Here is an 18,914-nt window from a genome sequence, read left to right as displayed (position 1 = left end):
TCTACAATCACCCCTGATGATGGAATGATGTGATGTTTCCTGCCAGGAATTGGGTACTGCATTGGCTCGATAGCACAGCTAATGTGATACAGTAGCTACAGTAATAACAGCAGAAACCAAAGACTATGGAGCTATGAACTACAACTATGGTAACATAACTCAGAGAGGCATAATGCATGCACAATTTGGAGCTCAGATCAGCACGTGATGAAACTCTTTAGAGCACATGTGTCAAACTCATTCCATGGAGGGCCAAGTGTCTGCGGGTTATCGTTCCTCCCTTGTACTTGATTGATGAATTAAGGTCATTAATTAGTAAGAAACTCCCCTCAGGTCTTAATTGAAAGAAAAAAACAAAAACCAGCAGACACTATGCCCTCCATGGAATGAGTTTGACACCCCTGCTTTAGGGAATGGTTGTGTTATGTTGGTTGTTGGTATATGGCCATTATTACATCCCCATAATACAGCACGGGTAGAGTTGTTGAGTGGTGTTTATAGAACTGTTGATTATAGCCGGTCTATATACAGCTCAGTATTAGACGTGGCTGTGCTCCATGCAGACAGCAATCAGTCTAATTTCTACACCGTGGGGTTAGGGGGTCACCCATCACTGTCACTGCGACCCCAGACTGCCCCACCTTCCCCACACACCCTCTCCCCCCGTGGGACAGCTGCAGCCCCCTGCACGCCTGGATGCCTGGCACTCCCTCCCCTGGAGCCAACAGCTGCATGGAGCTACACAACACACATCCCTGTGTCCAGTCCACCCACCAGCCTAAACCCCAGTACACCAACACAACACTTTGTCATGATCCTCCCATTCTACAGCAAGGACACTGAGGAACTTGACTCAGAGAAGCTTGACACGAAGCCTGGGTGCCTCTTCACATGAAACAGGACCTGACTATGTTGTGTGTCTCTGTGTTTGTTACAACAAGCTCTCACCGAATGATTATGGTTTGGGATAGGCTTAGAACAAAAATCTAAAGAACAACTTCCTATCACTGGATTTGAACATTCAACCTTTGGGACCAGAGCTAGATGCTTACACCCATCTACCATCAGTGGTGTAAAGTAGAGGAGTAAAAATACTTTAAAGCACTACTTCAGTAGTTTTTTGGGGTATCTGTACTTCACTTTACTATTAATATTTTTGACAACTTGTCCTTTTTACTCCATACATTTGACACTCAAAAGTAGTTGTTACATTTTGAATGCTTAGCAGGACAGAAAATGGACCAATTCACACACTTATCAGGATAACATCCCTGGTCATCCCCACTGCCTCTCATCTGTCACTGTTAGACTCACTAAACACAAATGCTTTGTTTGTAAATTATGTCTGAGTGTTGGAGTGTGCCCCTGGCTATCCTTAAATACAAAATAAAAATAAAATTGTGCCATCTGGTTTTCTCAATATAAGGATTTGTTTTATTACTGTACTTTTACTTTTGATACTTCAGTATATTTAAAACCAAATCATTTTAGACAAGTAGTATTTTACTGGGTGGCTTTCACTTTTACTTGAGTCATTTTCTACTTTTACTTAAGTAAGACAATAGAGTACTTTTTCCACCACTGGCTACCATCCCTGTCAACAACACCCTAACAAAACAGAAACCTACTTGAAGGTAACAGCACTCACTGTTGCCCCTGGTGTCCGGTTTCCATGTCATCTCCCGACATCCTCAGACATGAACGACAAATACGGACTTGTATCACAGTGACCTGGCTGATTGTTATAAATTCTTATAGTATCTTGTTGCACACTATGATTGTAGCCTATATGTCCTTTAGGGCAGTAGGCTGTTTGAATGTAGTGTGACCATATTGGGTTTCCTAACACAAGTCTTTCTCACGCAGTGTAGAGAGATACTGCAAACAGATTCGGTCACACACACACACACACACACACACACACACACACACACACACACACACACACACACACACACACACACACACACACACACACACACACACACACACACACACACACACACACCTGACCTGTACCTTCTATTTTCGAGTCTGGTGAGAGTTTTTATAAAATCCAAGCATCACATTCCTTTGATCTGAGGCAGTGTTCTCTGGAGATTGGGAAGTTTCTGTTAGAGGAGAGAGGGCTTTCTGCACACATCACATGCTTCTTTCCAACCATGGTGGATAGCAGATTTCAGCTGCTCTAATGCAGGCCAGCTGGACAGTGGAGGCTCCTCAGAGGAGGAAAGGGAGGACCACCATTTTTTAGATAAAACTCTACTAAATATATTCATGTTACCAAATAATTGATTAAAACACTGTTTTGCAATGAAGGTCTACAGTAGCCTCAGTAGCACTCTGTAGGGTAGCACCATGGTGTAGCTGTAGGACAGATAGCTTCTGTCCTCCTCTGCTACATTGACTTCAGTACAAAACCTAGGAGGTTCATGGTTCTCACCCCCTTCCATAGACTTACACAGTAATTATGACAACTTCAGTGGACTTCCTCCAACCTATCAGAGCTCTTGCAGCATGAACTGACATGTTGTCCACCCAATCAAAGGATCAGAGAATTAATCTAGTACTGAAAGCATAAGATACAGCTAGCTAGCACTGCAGTGAATAAAATGTGGTGAGTAGTTGACTCAAAGAGAGAGAAAGACAATAGTTGAACAATTTTTCCATTATTAAAGTGGCTAGAGTTGAGTCAGTATGTTGGCAGCAGCCACTCAATGTTAATGATGGCTGTTTAACAGTTTGATGGCCTTGAGATAGAAGCTATTTTTCAGTCTCTGTCCCCGCTCTGATGCACCTGTACCGACCTCGCCTTCTGGATGATAGCAGGGTGAACATGCAGTGGCTCGGGTGGTTGTTGTCCTTAATGATTTTTTTGGTCTTCCTGTGTGTTACGGATACAGGTATCCTGTGTGTGTGTGTATGTATGTATCTTGTGTTCTTTTCTCTCCTTCTCCCCTCACAGGTGAAAATCATCACTCCCCAATCAGTCACCAATCAATCATCAATCAGAAGACACACCTCCTGTTTCCTACCCAATCACAGTTTCTTTCCCTTGGTTTAAAAACCCTGTCAGTTGTTTTCTCTTGAGCTCACTCTCTCTGTAAATGCCATATGTCTGTAGAGCTATATGGTTCACTCTCGCCTACTGTGTCTCTATCGCTCTTTATGTATTGAGCTATCTTTTGTTTGAGTACCTCCAAACCACCATATCACTTTGTCCTCACCTGTGAGTATTGTTTTTGGTTATGGTGTTTGAGTGTTTGTTTGCTGGTGGGAAAAGGGGAACCAAGACAAGTCGCCCATGGGCATACACTACCCGTGGGTAAACTTAGTTAAATACACTACTTAGACCTGTGCGGACCACCCACTGTATTTTTGGTTAGTTAGTTAGCTGTTGTTGAACTCGGCTAGTCTAGCTTAGGGGTGTTTTTGGATGCTTATTGTTTCTTTCCTTGGGTCCAGCTCAGCCCCTTTTTAGGGGGCTGCTCCCGCTGCTGTGTCCTGAAGTCCACGATCATCTCCTTTGTTTTGTTGACATTGAGTGTGAAGTTATTTTCCTGACACCACACTCCGAGGGCCCTCACCACCTCCCAGTAGGCCGTCTCGTTGTTGGTAATCATGCCTACCACTATAGTGTCGTCTGCAAACTTGATGATTGAGTTGGAGGCGTGCATGGCCATGCAGTCATGGGTGAACAGGGAGTACAGGAGAGGGCTGAGAACACACCCTTGTGGGGCTCCAGTTTTGAGGATCAGCGGGTTGGAGAAGTTGTTACCTACCCTCACCACCTGGGGGGGGTGGCCCATCAGGAAGTCCAGGACCCAGTTGCACAGGTCGGGGTCGAGACCTAGGGTTTCCTGGGGTAAAAATAACACACACATAAAAAATAAAAAAAATACTGCATAGTTTCTTAGGAACGCGAAGCGAGGCGGCCATCTGTCGGCGCCGGAATGTTTATGATGAAGGGAGGATGTTAAATCAGACCCTAGTGCATTTACCCGAGGGCATTTGCCCACCAGAGCAACATTTCATCACATAATACCATCTGGGAAAGACTGGATTCAATGTGTGGGACATGTGTGCTTGTGTGTGTATTTTGCCTGTTTGGCAAGATGTGTATGTTTTTTCACTTAATGTGTAACATCAGCCAGGTCTGGCATGCTGTGACCCTCCATGTTGTCAGTGGGGCAGCAGGGGGCAGGAAGTAGTCTCATTAATGTTCCCCAAATTGGAGACCCAATCAGGGCCGTCCTCACTGGCTCAGAGATCAGCAATGACAAACTGGTAAACCAATCAGCTTCCATTACAGTCCCTTACATTAACTATATTGTTTTCACATGGGCTTTTAAGTTGGTAATGGAAAAATGATTTGTGCACAAATCTCTTACACTCCTCCAGATATTTGGCTACCAAGTGGCACAGTGGTCTAAGGCACTGCATCTCAGTGCTAGAGGCGTTAATTCAGACTGGTTTGATTCCAGGCTGTATACCTACCGGCCATGATTGGGAGTCCCATAGGCCGGCGCACAATTGGCCCAGTGTCATCCGGGTTAGGGTTTGGCTGGGGTAGGCTGTCATTGTAAATAAGAATTTTTTTCTTAACTGACTTGACTTTTTAAATAAAAATACAGATGCGTGGTTTATAGTATACTTTATTGTGTGCTTATGTTAAAGGTTATGTGCATACACAAGTGTTTGTTTGTCTAAGGATGTTTTAATTTCTGTGGATGTGTGTGGGGATGGTATATACATGTGACTGTGTGCGTGGGGGGTGGTCTCGGAAACACAAAAGCACTGATGAGCCTGAGTAGTGCAGCTGTTTGAAGCTGCAGACTGGCACTGGCTGAGAGAAAGGAAGGTGCAGATTAGTGAGATAGGAGGGGAGGGAGGCAGGTGTGGACAGACAAGGTGTGTCGCTCAGACTAAACACATCTGTTTGGCTCCTGTCTCACTGCAATCACTGCTTCAAGAGGTAGCTTGAGATTTTCCAGATAGACAAAACACTGAACCTGGGAGAATGTTCCAAAGCCAAGCAACTATCCTGCACCATTCCCGGAAAGTTGTGCGAAGGTTGTATGAAAAATTGCCATGGGACAACCACACACTCATCCAGGTTCTCGGTTGTGCTAGTTGGGAAATCTCAGGCTGCGTCTTGAAGCCGGGCTTGCAGCGAGACGACCACTCCTTGTCTGTCCACACCTGCCCCAATCCCTTTCCATCTCACTAATTTGCACCTTTCTCTCAGCCTGTGCCAGGGTCACCCAGAACAGGCAAAATGTTCACTTCCGTTCTCAGAATGTTGAAAAAAAACGTTCAGTTTTACTGCTCAGGACGAATGGGAAACCTAAAAGGTGAGTTCCAACAACTTCCAAGAAACAAAATGTGCTACCTGGGTTTGAACTTGAGCTAGAATAAATATATATTCCACTGAAACAATGATTTACGGACTGGAGTGGTTGTACAACATCATGGGTAAACTCAAATAACTCAACTTGAAAGATATGCTTTCGGTTGGCCAAGAACTTGGCTTTAAAGATTGTTTTCAGTCTTTATTCACTTTGAGTCTAGGATTTTGAACTTGTACACTTTTGAGTTTTACTTTTGATTTTAAATTTAATAAAATTACAATCATGTTCACTTCACACTTTCCCTCCCATTTAGAACTTTTCCCCCAAGTTCACTAATGAAAGACGCTATATCAAATGTATTTATATAGCCCTTCGTACATCAGCTGATATCTCAAAGTGCTGTACAGAACCAGCCTAAAACCTCAAACAGCAAGCAATGCAGGTGTAGAAGCACGGTGGCTAAGAAACTCCTTAGAAAAGCTGAAACCTAGAGAGGAACCAGGCTATGAGGGGTGGCCAGTCCCCTTCTGGCGGTGCCGGGTGGAGATTAAAACCTGCTATAGCAGGTTGTTCTGTTTTAAACTGCTCATCTGGGAGGCTCTTCGTGCTTGAAGCTGCTCATTATCCTAACCCCCTGCAGCTGGCCCAATCACAACTCATTAAGGTAATTTTTCCCTGATCTCCCCCAATCAGTGCCGCTCTGCCACTCCTAGGAACTAGAGGGAGCCATCCACACTGGGCTGGGGAATTATCCTGTCCCCCCTTTAACCTAGACCTCTATCTACCGTTTTCACCCTCCACCTCCCTTTCTGCCCCCCTATTTCCCTCCATTTCCCCCTTTTCTCTCGTCTCCCTCTTACCAACTTCTCTCTGACTTTACTTCTGTCTGTTCCTTACTTTTCCATCAAGCCTCACTTGGACCCTCCTTTTCCTTCCGTCTCTCTCTCTGTCTCCAGCTGTCCCTCTCTCCACTTACGCATATAGCCGGGGGCCCTTTGAACTCAGGTAGCTGCCTGGAATTCTACAAGGTGACCCCTGAAAGCAAGGTCAAAGCAAACATTTAAACCCGCCGTTAGTATAGTGACCATCTGCCCAGGTGTCCAACAGTGAGGTCAAAGTGAAGGGGGGTTGGGTTGGGGGTGTGGTAGGGACTGAGGGAGAACGTGTGGGAGGTGGATCTGGAAGTTTTTTAGGACATCAAAGGATTTCCTGTCTTCCTGCTTTATAAGAGTTTAAGTCTGAGGTCACATGTCCCACTTTCCCAACATATTATTATCTCCTGTCTCTCTGTAAAGACGTCTTGTAGGTGAGAACTTTATTTTCCTACTTTTTACTGTCCCTGCATTGTAACTTGAAGCATATGTGCTACGCTATGTCTTTCAGTGGCTGTATACACTCAAGCGAGATTCCCACAGTTATCTTAATTTTCCGTATACTTCACCATTTGTTCCAGTATAGCACTGAAGGCTTGTGTATTTGAATGGAGGAAATATGATGCTCAGAAAGGTTTTAACATGTGGGACCTTGAATGTTAGCCAAATATCAACATGTATTTTTTTTTTTTTTTACAATAAATACAATATGCTCAAACAAGTAAGAGATGTGGGTTTAGATCAAAAGATGAAACATCCACTTACAACAGAGAATAGTTTTAGTTCCATTGGACGGAAATCCTGTGGTAATTTGTTTCTTTGATCTGGTAGTTAACAGGTGGGCTCTTCCCTTGGGAGCCAACCATCTTACACAGACGGGGCTCTCAGTGTGTGTGTGCACTCATGCATGTGTGTGCGCACGTGGGTGTGTTTGTGTGGGCCAGTGTTTATGGAACAGATTACTTTGGCTGTACCTCAGTTTATAGTTTATCATTCCAGATCTATGGAAGGTCACATGTTTATTAATGCTTATTTGTGTTATTATTTTTATCAGGCCACTTGTTATTTCAGGTCTGTAGAGTTTGATTATCTTTGATGCATATTTTGCACAACACATTCCAGAGCTGAGAAAACAGACCCCTTTTTTCTCTCTGGAATTCCCAATGATCAAGAACAATTTCATTTCTTACCTTTTGTGAGCAATTTTTCACAGTAGCCTACACAATCTAATTTCCCCTTATGATGGCAGTGAGTTAATGTGTATTTGTTCAACTGTAGCTTTTACTACTGCAAAGGTTATTCCCTCTATTACTACTGATCCACAAAATGATTTACAACTGATAAACTCATTATATAAATCATGTGCCAGCTCCAGCAATAAATATATTCTGACATGATTCCACTGAGTTTAGCCATAGACTCTGTTTTAAAATACCTCTAAATTCCACTAGAGGGAGTAAGTGTTGGCATTATCAATCCTGTCCCAGCTATTTGAATGTGTGGGTATCAGATGCACTGCACATGTCCTTCAAAGCATTATTGTGGAGGAATTAACCTTTAGTCATTATCCCATTCTATTTTTAGGAGTGAATCAAAAGTGAATCACTGCATAGTTGTTGTGATACTTCAAGCCACCTGGAAGAGTTTAGGGGCTATTTCCTTATTAGTGCATTTAAACTCTGGGCAGAACAGAGGTGACTGCCAGTGCTGTAAGGCAGAAACTGTTTTAGAACATACATCTTGAATGTGATTGTCACTATTCTGTTGAGGTTCTTGACTGGTGAGGCCTCTCCTGTCTCTTCAGCACTTTTGGGCTCAGGAAGTTCCTTAGGACTTAGCCCCACCTGTTTCCTCTCCATCTCATTTTTCCACCTGCAGTTACACATTTTCTAGGGTTTTCTCGTTTGGGCAAAAGTCCGTCCTCATCCTCTTTTCTCTCTGCCCTCTCTTCTCCGTGACCCGAAAATCGATAAGTGGTGGAGTGTGTCAATTCATTAGTAGGCAAACAGAAGATTGTTGTCCCCTCCTTGATAGCCACCTTTCATCAAGGATACTCATGCATCCTACCGCAGAAGAGTTTGAAATCTGCCACACCGATGAATCAGCATTTGTTTTCTCAGAGGAGAAATACATGTATACGTTTTAAAAACAACATACTACTTACTGTTTTTTCTATAAATGTCTTTCACAACTAACATAATTTATTTGGACCACTTTACACATTTCTTTTGGGATCCACCCTGAAAACATAATTTGCCTAATGACGCATGAGCGGAGAAAAACCGTCTCATTCCAAGCAAGCACATTTCACTCTCCTTGCTGACTCTCCTCGATTGACTTTGACCTTTTTCAAAAGGAGATGAGAGAGGGCGCAGGAGGTGAACAAATCTAACAGTTATTTTCACAATTTATGTAATCTACGCATTTTGTTCCCCTCACTCCAAGGATTGCCTACTATTTCCAGACACTAAGCTGTTTAAGAACAACACAAGCCAACCCATATCTTGCTTACAATCAACATTTGTTTTATCTTTAGCACAATATTCTTTATGTTAATGTCAAATGTCAAATGAACTTGAAACAGAATTTGGTGATAAGATATTTTGAAACCGCCCCTCTGTTCTCGCTCTCTCAGCAGTAGTGTTTAATCAGAGGGAAGAGTAACGGTGAGAGAGACTTTCTGGAAAAGCTATAGCCACAATGAAAGTCATGTTTTTACTTTGGTTTTTCCACTTGATTTAGTGTTGGATGTGCTATAAGGTAGGACACTTTCTGGCATGTCCGAGCTGTGTGGTGCCAAACCAAGCCTTGATTTGGCAGGCTATATTTACTGCTATTGTTTAGACCGAGAGGGGCAAAATGTTACCAGCCCAGTAAACAACCCCAAATGCTATGGTTATCAGAGATATTCTGTGGGTGGTGGGGCACATCTATTGTACTGTTGGTATTCTTCCACAAGGTTGTTTTCGACCTGAGTTAACAGCAAAGGCATTCTTAAAAGTTATTATTTTTACCCAATGCTGTGAGTGCCGTTGTTCACAAGGTCTGTGAAGAATCATAGTCTATTAAAGATAATTTTACATTCAGACAAAGAGCTGGAGCGAAGCGTGTGTGTTCGAAGAGGAAGTCAATGGAGAGGAAACCCATCCCAGAAAAATAAATTTATCATGAGACCAATAGCCCATGAAATTAACTGTAAAGCATAATTAAATATATTTGTGACCTTCTATGAATATAGTATCTCTGTATATGAATGTTAGTTAAAGCCCCAATCTACAGGATGATGACCTTTCATGGAAGATATAAAATCCCACGGTGGTTAGCTACACAAGGGGATGTTCAGTTAAAACCAGAACATGGTTACAATAATCACACAAGGTTCATTACTCAATGTTACATGTTCTGTAAGCGAATGCCTTTTGCAATTATAGAGACAATGTCCTAGAGAATACCCTTGAGCTAATGGCAGAGGGGCTCACCTGCGATGGGTGGCCCCAAGAGGCCCCCACTGCTGCGGGTGAGCACGAAGAAGCAGAGGGCGGTCCCCAGCCGCTGCACGTCCACCACATTAGCCAGCACAGTGATGTGGATGGAGACGCTCCAAACACCAGGCCATAGGCTCCACTATGAGGAGGCTAGGGGACACAGCAGCAGGACTATACCCAGCAGGATCCAGGCTGTATCACAACCGGCCGTGATTGGGAGTCCCATAGGGTGTCGCACAATCGGCCCAGCGTCGTCTGGGTTAGGGTTTGGTAGGCTGTCATTGTGAATAAGAATTTGTTCTCAACTGACTTGTCTAGTTAAATAAAGGGTAAATAAAAAATGGCTGGCTATAATTTGCTTTACCTTCAAATTCACATCATTGTCATGCCTCCCTTGGAGGTCTGGAGAATTTTGTATTGTAAAAACTGTTTGAATGGTCCGCTGGCTCCCAGCAGCAAGATTTTGCTTGGATGTTACATTTCAAGAATCAAACCCACACGCCTGTAGAAGGGGTCCTGTTTGTTATGCTAGTTTCAATTGTTGGTTTTCAAGTTCTCAGGTGTGGCCGACAGTCTGCGATGTACATTTATTTCAAACTCTGCTAGCTAGCTAACTTTACACACTGTTACTAATTGAATTGTTCTTTTTGATTCATATAAAAAGGTGTATGCATTGTTGAGTATTTTTATGTGTGGTATGATTGCTAGTTAGCCTTGTGCAGATCTGGACAAACGATCCACCTACCACTATTATTAAAAAAGGGGGGTGCTGCAGCACCCTCAGCACCCCAACTAACCATGGTTATGCTACTATTGTCACTATGAATGGTGGATAGAGGGCAGGATAGACCATTAGATTGCTAGACTATACTGACCTGTAGCATAGTAAAAGTTAGCACATGGAAAAGGATAGTGTATAAGGGAAGTACCAAAACACCTTGATATAGATGCATGCAAGCAGATGAGGAAATTTGGCCAGGATGGAAGAAATTATATAGTAAAACCATCAGAAGAGTGAATGTAAACCATGGCAAAAAACGCACTATCCTCCCCTTGTGGCCCAATAAAAAAAACACACGAATCCTCAAAGGAAAATCATTTGCAAACCCTCCCCTATTTTGGACCACACCTCCCCCCAAGTAAATTGCGATCTGTCCCTTATCAGTCTACAGGTTAATTTGCATAATTTAGTGGAATTAAATTGGCACGTGTGTAGGCTACAGTATATTCATCATGTATCTTATTTATCACAAGCATACAACATACAGATCCTTTGAGCAGAAAATCTCAGAAAAGCTGGTGTTACGTTCGTTAGAATACATTTCGGACCAAGGCGCAGCGTACGTAGAGTTCCACATGTTTATTAAATGAAACTCACAGAAAAAATAAAGAATAAACGATACGTGAAGCTCAAGCAGTGCTCACAGGCAACTACAAAGAAACAAGATCCCACAAAACACAGTGGGGGAAATGGCTGCCTAAATATGATCCCCAATCAGAGACAACGATAAACATCTGTCTGATTGGGAACCATACCAGGCCAACAGACTTACAATAACCTAGATAACCCACCCTAGTCACACGCCGACCTAACCACCATAGAGAATAAAAGGCTCTCTATGGTCAGGGCGTGACAGCTGGAGGAAGTAGGCTATGCATTTTGAAAAGATATGCTTAGTTATTTGACCTTAACGTTTTAATACATATCATAAGGCATGTCTTACCTTGCTTCAAAGTAGCCTATTAGATCTCCTCTCTTTCTAAGTTCTAACAGATATTTCTGTCTCTATCCCATGAAACCGCTGGCATGAGAGGTGCCCTTTTGACAACAGTGTTTTCCGCTAATTGCTTTATGGAACGAACATTCGAGCATAGCCTACTGTCTGAAGAAATAGTTTATCAACGTTCTGATCTGTTGCATCAAACTCATTGCTTTTTAATGTTTTTTTTTTATGTAGCCCATGCCTACTGGTTGTATGAATTTGGGATCTACACTACATGACCAAGTGTGTGGACACCTGCCCATCGAACATCTCATTCCAAAATCATGGGCATTTTTTCTGCTACAACAGCCTCAACTCTTCTGGGAAGGCATTCCACTAGATGTTGGAACATTGCTGCGGGGACTTGCTTTCATTCAGCCACAAGAGCATTAGTGAGGTTGGGCACTGATGTTGGGCGATTAAGCCTGGCTCAGATTCTGCGTTCCAATTAATCCCAAATGTGTTTGATGGGGTTGAGGTCAGGGCTCTGTGCAGACCATTCAAGTTCTTTCACACCGATCTCGACAAACCATTTCTGTATGGACCTCACTTTGTGCACGGGGGCTTTGTAATGCTGAAACAGGAAAGGGCCTTCCCCAAACTGTTGCCACAAAGTTGGAAGCTCAGAATTGTCTATAATGTAATTGTATGCTGGAACAAAGGGGCCTAGCCGAACCATGAAAAACATCCCCAGACCATTATTCCTCCTCCACCAAACTTTACAGTTGGCACTATGCATTCGGGCATGTGACGACCCTCCCACTCTGTCTGCCGTATTCTCTCTTTGTTCTTGTTTCCTTATTAGGATGCCGGTGGGCGGAGTTGGGAGGGTCGTCAGCTACATGGGAAATACCTGGGCCTGGTGTGTCCCAGGATAAATACACCACTTCCCCATTCATGAAGGATACTCTCTCCATGCAGACACCTTTACAGATTTTGTTGTGTATCTTGGTGGCCTTTTGGTTGTTTGCTTTAGCATCTTTCAACACCCTGCATGATTACATTCATGCATGCAAAACACTCACTTACACTAATGATTACACACACCATTGTATATTATACGTAGTTACTTATTTAATAAATATAAATTTTGTTACTCCTTATCCAATTTGTAAGTCGCTCTGGATAAGAGCGTCTGCTAAATGACTTAAATGTAATGTAAATGTAATCTCCATCTTGTCTCCCTTTTGTTACAGGCGTTGAGCCGGTTCGTGACAGGCATGTAGCGTTCTCATGGCATCCACCACACCCAGATTAGTCAGACTGCTAGATGTTGAAGCATGATTCATCACTCTAGAGAACGCGTTGCCACTGAGGCGAGCTTTACACCACTCCAGCTGGCACTAGGCATTGCACATGGTGATCTTAGGCTTGTGTGCTGCTGCTCGGCCATGGAAACCCATTTCATAAAGCTCCCGACGAACAGTTCTTGTGCTGATGTTTCCAGAGGCAGTTTAGAACTTATTAGTGATTGTTGTTACCGAGTACAGACAATTTTTACACGCTTCAGAACTCAGCTGTGCCGTTCTGTAAGCTTGTTGTGGCCTACCACTTCTAGACATTTTCACTTCACAATAACAGCCGTTACAGTAGACTGGGGCAGCTCTAGCAGGGCAGAAATGTGAGGAACTGACTTGTTGGAAAGGTGGCATCCTATGACGGTGTCATGTTGAAAGCCACTGAGCCATTCAGTAAGGCCATTGCACTGCCAATGTTTGTCTATGGAGATTGCATGGCTTTGTGCTCGATTGTATACACCTGTCAGCAACGGGTATGGCTGCAATAGCCGAATCCACTAATTTGAAGGGGTGTCCACATACTTCTGTGTATATATATATATCTTCCCACAAATGTCCCAGAGTGTGTTTGGAATTTCTTGACAAGCTGACCAATAGAATAGCTCAACTTTTCTACTATGGGTGATAGTAGATTGACATAAGCTAGTGATTTTGCTGTTCATTACCTGTCTTGTTGGCTGAGGAAAAGTAAATGTGCATTTTGAAGATGTTCGAATAACTGTCCACATCAGAATTTGATTATTGCATCCTAGACTTGCTTGTTCTGTTAATATTAATTACCATAATCTAAATGTGATTTCTGTCATTCTGAGCACTGTGAGTGGACGCCCTAATCAGGTTACACACCTAATGCATATGAGTCTGGCAGATTTCTCAAATGTCAGATAAATTAAAATGTTGCCCGTCAAATGTCTGGAGCCACATTTTCCTAATGGAAACCCTGCATGTTATACAGTATGTGTAGGCCTAACTATGTTAGAAAATGATGAATACAAAACTTCAGTTAAACATCACACACAATGTATAAACCTATTACAATTGGAGTAGGCCGATCCTGCTGGATGTCTGCTGGGTTCTGTAACACACCTGATTCTAACTCTAAAGAGTGTGCGAAAGCTGGGCTGGAATAGAAGAGCCTGTTCACCCAGTAGATCAGGACCAGTGGATCAATGTTGGCCACCACTGTATGGAGGTTGTTGTTGTTGTTAATAGCCTACTGGATATTACTCAATTATCTATTGTTGTTTAGACTAAGATGTCTAATCTTTACACAGTAGTTAGCTTATTTGTGATAAGTGATTAAGTGTTTACATTTGTTTTAATTGTTAAACTATTTCTCAAATGAACTAGTGTCAATGTTGATGAATCACTTATCACAATCCTGCAATAAAGAGGGGAAGGGGTTCTGTCTCTGTTTCTACTGTATGTTGCAACCTGTACCCCCACACATTGACTCGGTACCGGTACACCCTGTATATAGCCCCGTTATTGTTATGTACATTTATTGTGTTTATTTTTTGTAATTTTTACATTTTATTTAGTAAATATTTTATTAACTCTATTTCTGGAACTTAATTGTTGGCTAAGGGCTTGTAAGTAAGCATTTCATGGTAAGGTTAAGGCTACACCACGGTAAGGCTACACCTGTTGTATTTGGCGCATGTGACAAATACCATTTTATTTTATTTGATTACATTTATTCTCAAATTAAGATTTCCTTTTTGTCTGGTTGATCTCCAATCTGTTTGGTTTGATTGTCACTCTCTCACTATATCAGCTATGTGAATACATTTTGTAAAGTATCATATGGTTTGCATCGCCAATGCAGCCATAAGCCTAGAGTATGATGGCGTTACTGGCGTTATGGTCATCTGAAGCAGAGAATAGCTAAACTCACACATTGTTTACATGTTCAGCTATATGTTCTCAATTTAATATGATACCAGTAGACAATGTACAGTTGAAGTCGGAGGTTTACATTCCCTTAGGTTGGAGTCATTAAATCTCGTTTTTCAAACACTCCACAAATTTCTTGCTAACGAACTATAGGTTTGGCAAGTCGGTTAGGACATCAACTTTGTGCATGACACAAGTAATTTTTCCAACAATTGTTTACAGACAGATTATTTCACTTATAATTCACTGTATCACAATTCCAGTGGGTCAGAAGTTTACATACACTAAGTTGACTGTGCCTTTAAACAGCTAGGAAAATCCCAGAAAATTATGTCATGGATTTAGAAGCTTCTGATAGGCTAATTGACATCATTTGAGTCAATTGGAGGTGTACCAGTGGATGTATTTCAAGGCCTTTTGTCAAACTCAGTGCCTCTTTGCTAGACATATTGGGGAAATCAAAAGAAATCAGCCAAGACCTCAGAAAAAAATTGTAGACCTCCACAAGTCTGGTTCATCCTTGGAAGCAATTTCCAAATGCCTGAAGGTACCACATTCATTTGTACAAACAATAGTTCTGTCTCCTAGAGATGAATGTACTTTGGTGCGAAAAGTGCAGATCAATCCCAAAACAGCAGCAAAGGACCTTGTGAAGATGTTGGAGGAAACCGGTACAAAGTATCTATATCCACAGTAAAACGAGTCCAATATCGACATATCCTGAAAGGCCGCTCAGCAAGGAAGAAGCCACTGCTCCAAAACCTCCATTAAAAAAGCCAGACTACGGTTTGCAACTACACGTGGGGACAAAGATTGTACTTTTTGGAGAAATGTCGTCTGGTCTGTTGAAAGACAAATAGAACTGTGTGGCCATAATGACCATCGTTAAGTTTAGAGGATAAATGGGGGAGGCTTGCAAGCCGAAGAACACCATCCAAACCATGAAGCAAGGGGGTGGCAGCATCATGTTGTGGGGGTGCTTTGCTGCAGGAGGGATTGGTGCACTTCACAAAATAGATGGCGTCATGAGGGAGGAAAATGTTGTGGATATATTGAAGCAACATCTCAAGACACCTGTCAGGAAGTTAAAGCTTGGTCGCAAATGGGTCTTCCAAATGGGCAATGACCCCAAGCATACTTCCAAAGTTGTGGCAAAATGGATTAAGGACAACAAAGTATTGGAGTGGCCATCACAAAGCCCTGACCTCAATCCTATAGATAATTTGTAGGCAGAACTGAAAAAGCGTGTGTGAGCATGGAGGCCTACAAACCTGATTCAGTTACACCAGCTCAGTCAGCAGGAATGGGCCAAAATTCACCCAACTTATTGTGGGAAGCCTGTGGAAGGTGACCTGAAACATTTGACCCAAGTTAAACAATTTAAAGGCAATGCTACCAAATACTAATTGAGTATATGTAAACTTCTGACCCACTGGGAATGTGATGAAAGAATTAAAAGCTGAAATAAATAATTTCCTCAGAAATTGTGAAAAACTGAGTTTAAATGTATTTGGCTAAGGTGTATGTAAACTTCTGACTTCCGACTGTATATGAGGCAAACCAAATGCCAGATTTTGTACATGACTTTTAAGTGCTTACATATAAAATTGTTTAGTGCATATCCAACCCTTGTAATTTATGTACAATAAAAATATAAGGAGATGACAATTAGGCTACTGGCGATGAGAATTACAGATAACATTTTATGAGGTTTATTTAATTTAAATCACTTGAACAATGATGCTTGCAAAATAATTGCAGTTGTTCCCATACTGTAGATAGAGCAGCTATTTTCTGTCCACGGATCGTTGTCCCTGGATAAGCTAGTGACTGGGCTAACACAGCTAACATTTTAGGTCAATAATATGCTGCTTTTTAAAAATGTTGTTGGCTTTATAATCCTGAGAATAAGTAGCTGATTTCTGCCATGGAACCTCCCCAGGCTTCCCCCCAGCTAGGGTAGCCTGGGTCACTATGAGGCTACCCTGTCTAAAGCTGTTGATTACAACCGTATACTGACACCTGGTGGTCAATATCTCAAGAGACTGACAAACATAAACTGACATAAACATGTACTAGAAATAGTCAAGAAAAGTCCAGAAGGTTTGGAGCCTATATTTTGTTCCACTATTGACTTGAATAATACTTGTTTAACTCATTCAGATTTAATTGAAAATACACTCAGATTTAATTCTAAGGAACATGTTCTCACCTCTACAGTGGATGGTTGCCACAGTGATGGATGTAATCCAGGAGGTTCCTGTTGCCGTGGTCTCAACATAGCGGTAGATCGCCACGTAGAAAACTCTGAAGGCCTTGATCACCTCAAAGGTCAGCCCAAACACGAGGAAGCAGGCAATCATGATGAACCATCCATATCCTCCATCAGGGGGGCCCAATGTAGACCACTGCTACTCCCGCACAGTCCCACTCTTCACTGGGGAGTCCATCTCTAACCTCAGGCTGACAGGCTACTCTCAAGCATCTATGCTAAGATACAATAATAGATAAGATCATATCTAATTTGTTCTTATATCTGCTACACCTAGCCCATCACGTTGAAACAGGTGATTGCTATGAATCCAGTTACATCTACATGACAGTGATCTCAGTGCTATTACATGGTTAACTTGACCCTAGTTTAATCACTTTATACCTCACCCATAATATATTTTCCTGTTAAAAATACAGAGAATTTTAGAAAATCAACTTTTTCCTCCCATGTCTAAATATCAGTAGGGCTGAAAAGACAGTTGGTGGGGAGCTCACCTTGACTGACAGTTCTTTTAAACGCCTATGTCAAGCAATGGTGCAATAAGATCATAAGAAAATATGTTCATACAAAAATAACGCAAACATACAAATTTTATGAAACATCCAATCCTGTCATATATCACATCATGGTTTCACAAATGATTTGTTAATCCAAATGTTTGGTTATTGTAATAGAATCAATATAAAAAAAACACAGGCTGTATAATTTAGTTTTAGCCAAAATTGAATGGTTAGCACTGTTCAATCAAGCTAGCGCTAGTTAATCTTGAACAATTGTACTTGAAACTGGACAAGGAGAAATCTGCGTTTACTTAAGTATATTTATTGACTGCCAGTGCCAGACCATGCACATAAACCACGAGTCATGACTCTCCATGATGTCAAGAATTTTGTATACATCTCCCGTTTGGCATGTCTCTTCTGTTGCGATTTGCAGCAGCACTGACAGATGTGAGATGACAACTGTGTCTGAGTTCGGAGTGGAACTTCCCCCACTTTTTTTTGCTGCCTGAAGACCTAGAGGTAACTGCCAAAATAAAGTGTCTTCATAGGGCATTGGACCACCACGAGCCAGAACAGCTTCGTTGCACCTTGGCATAGATTCTACGAGTGTTTGGAACTCTATTGGAGGGATTCAGCACCATTCTTTCACAAGAAATTCCAACATTTGTGTTTTTGATGGAAAACGCTCCCTCAGGCCCCGCTCCAGAATCTCCCATAAGTCTAGTGACTGACACACACATTATGCTCCTTTGAGACCCCCTCTTTCAAAGTCACTGAGATCTCTTCTTCTTGCCATGGTAGCCAAAATAATTGGCAACTGGACAGTTTTATACATGACCCTATGCATGATGGGATGTTAATTGCTTAATTAACTAAGGAACCACACCTGTGTGGAAGCACTTGCTTTCAATATACTTTGTATCCCTAATTTACTCAAGTGTTTCCTTTATTTTGGCAGTTACCTGTTTCTGGACAGTAACTAGCTAATACCAGACACAGATGAATGGGGAAACCTGTAATTATATTTGCCATCACCCTGCAGTCAGATTTTGGCTAGCTATGTAAACCACACCTCTTAATTTGATGAACCATGTTTTTCACTGTTCAGGACCTTTATGGTTCAGGACCTTTATGGCAGCCCAATTATGATATTCTTTTCACTAATTGGTCTTTTGACCAATCAGATCAGCTCTTTTGCCAATATTTGGGCAAAAAAATCTGAATTATGCTGCCTGTGCAAATGCAGCCTAAGTAATCTACACTGTAATAAAGCAGATTTGTGGTGTGCTGTCATCAGGACAGCATTATTATTCCCATCTGAAATAGTTGCCAGCTTCCCTGCACTGCAGAGATATTGCCCGCACTTTATCTAAATATCTGAAATAGTTGACTGGTGCAATAGGTGTTATAAGAGAACATACACCAGTCTGAGATGGTCTGTGACCTGCCGTTACCACAGTGGTCCAGTTTT

The sequence above is a fragment of the Oncorhynchus keta genome, chromosome 22, assembly GCF_023373465.1.
Source record: "Oncorhynchus keta strain PuntledgeMale-10-30-2019 chromosome 22, Oket_V2, whole genome shotgun sequence".
Lineage (NCBI taxonomy): Eukaryota > Metazoa > Chordata > Actinopteri > Salmoniformes > Salmonidae > Oncorhynchus > Oncorhynchus keta.
The sequence above is the reverse complement of the archived record's forward strand: the minus strand, read 5'-3'. Positions refer to the sequence as shown.